Source organism: Dreissena polymorpha, chromosome 8 (genome assembly GCF_020536995.1).
Source record: "Dreissena polymorpha isolate Duluth1 chromosome 8, UMN_Dpol_1.0, whole genome shotgun sequence".
Taxonomy (NCBI): domain Eukaryota; kingdom Metazoa; phylum Mollusca; class Bivalvia; order Myida; family Dreissenidae; genus Dreissena; species Dreissena polymorpha.
This window is the reverse complement of record NC_068362.1, coordinates 107,302,577-107,305,298: the sequence shown is the minus strand read 5'-3', so window position 1 is coordinate 107,305,298 and position 2,722 is coordinate 107,302,577.

The following is a 2,722-nucleotide window of genomic DNA, read 5'->3' as shown; positions in this document are numbered from 1 at the left end:
GGTAAGGGCCAAGTTGTCACCTTTGCTGTACCGGGTGAATTGTGGCCAAAATAAAGGTGAGCAAGTAATACATTGCGACCGACTTCATAAGGTAAGGCCCCAAATCCTTGATGGTGAAATAGAGGATAATGCTGGGGGCCTCCGAGATCTTCCGGTCGTACGCGAGGAGGACTTGGAGGTTCCCAATAACAAACGTAGTCGGCGGAGACCTATTTGGGCTGACGACTATGTGTTGTATGCTTTCAAAGAGATGCCTAACACGAAAACAACACCAGAACCCAAACAGAGGCGCTGGTCTGCCCAAAATGCAAAGAGTCGTGTGAGGACTCCAGCGCGTGCCTCCTATCATATCCGGGTATGCATGGAAGAACAAGTGGGCTGCGACAAGTGTCGTATATCGTTCAAAACGAGGAAGAAATATCAACAACATGTACGGCGAGTCCATCAGTCACTGTATGAAGATTGGCTTCAAGAGATCCGGGAGATCTAATCGAAGACCCAGACTTTGTAACTGAGTCTGTGAAGCCAGTAGTGACCGAGGAACGGCTGTCATAAAGTGCAGATAAAGCCACAGGAGTCAAAAGAAGCATCAGCCTTACGAGATTCAGCGAAGCCGGCGAACATCCTTGAGACTCTTGCCGTCATCAGAAAGCACACAAAACCGGTGTGCCTGGCCCCCCGTAAACCAATCGCTACAACAGAGCGTAAAAGGGAATTGAGGATTAACATCCAGACATCAGCCGATGGCGGTTTCATAAAAAACCGCATTCTGGTGACGGAAGATGGAATTATGGCATACACAAACGAAACCGTCAGTAGAAAAGAGTTTGGCGAAGCATCTTCCACAATAGACGACATCTGCCGAGTATCTTTGAAGCTTGAAGATCTCAACTAGACTTCAACCAAGACGGAATGTTAATATCGGCTCTATACAAACCGGAATAAGTGCATTTTTTTATGAATCTCAAGAAGAGATAGCTTTTGTGTACATTTGTGTATCTAAGGCAGAGATCTGTTCATACAAGTAAAATGTCTCAGGGAGGGATAAAATAGTATTATTGTGATTATATTTTCCATGCCATGAATAACATTTGTGTATGTTGATATTTGTTACGGGTATAATAACCTGGACTATAGATCTGGAAAGGATCATAGAAAGACTTTGACTGTTTTATGCTTGAAAATGTTGTTTTGTTTGTTTTACTTGCTTGTTATTGTTTAAATACAAGGATAAGGAATATCCTTCATGTTGAATAAATAAAAATGACTTAAATTGTTGAAGCAAGTTTGTTCAGATTTAATGGAATCATGTCTAGTCGAAGGCGTGGGTAGTGTAGCGAACGGCTTCGGGGCGATATGGGTCTTATAGAAACGGTTAAGTAACTTCCCTTATTTGTACTAGGCTTCATTCGTTACTTCCCTTAGTCGTAAATGTGTCACTTACTAAAGTTCGCAAACGGGATTCTGCTAACAAAGTAAGCTTCATTTTCACTTAATTATCGTAAAAGGTCTCTAATAAATATCATTAATACAATATAGTAGTTAATCACTGTATTATTAAACATCTATGATGCAAAGTCATAGTTAGTTAAAACGTTATAACACAAGAAATAAATGCTCGGTAAACTTCGGCAAACACGAAGGGCATTCGGAAGCGCAGTAGTCTCCTGCTCGTGCCTTTCCGTTGGCTAGGTGGCGCTCCGTTCGCCACTATATAAAGGCTTGTCTCTTGGTGAGTAGTAAGTTCTCTTGCGGATGCTAACGGGATCACATCTAAAGAGAAAGGTACAGTACTCGCATAAACATTATCTGGAGCAGTTGGTATTTACGTTGGCTGCAAGCATTAAACGGTGCTGCCCGGTCTGCAGAGTTCCTGTTTCTTGTGGAGGGTTTTCATAGTGTTGGAGACTACGGACGTCGTACAAGGAAGTGACCTAAGGCCTTGGGGTGACGAAGAGCCAGTGGCTTCGCGGAAGTCAGTTGCCTAACGGAGGCGGTAGCCAGTAGCCTCACGGAAGCCGGAGAGTTAGTTGAAGGCATTGGTCCCCTCTTCGGTCGCATTGTATATATCTGAAGCGATTCGATTATTTTTTTTCATAATCAGAAGGCAGGTAGCCTAAGCAAAATTATTAATTACACTGTTAATTGTACTGAATGAAATAGTTAGCCTTCCGAGGACTTCGGAAGGTGCATCGTGAGTTTGAGGTCGCGCACACAGCGCTCGGTGGCGGCCTCAGGAAGTCGGCGGCTCGCGCTACATAAATAAAAGAAAATAGATATATCTGAAAGTAAGTTGATGAAAAACTACATTAGCATATTGATTATTTTCTAAGTTGTACGATCGCTTTTAGTAATCTGCTACAAGTCAGCATCAACAAGTGTACACTATACAATTGTACAGAATATACAAGTTGACGAATCACAATTAAACAATTTACAACACATTTTATATTAAACAGACAACCGCCAAGTTAACCGGTGTTAGGGTACACATTGTCATTAGTAGAAGCATGCCTTCAGTTATCATGGAATAACTTACTGTCCAGCTTAACTACATACTTCAGTAGTCTTGATATGTCCCAGGTAAGGATTATTAAGATTTCAATATATCATCATTATCAGTGTTAAATTCATGGATGCAGATAGGTGTTAGGCACATTGTATCACACAATGAGTGGTGCTCGGCCACTGCTAGCCGTTATCCATTTATATAGTAACAAAA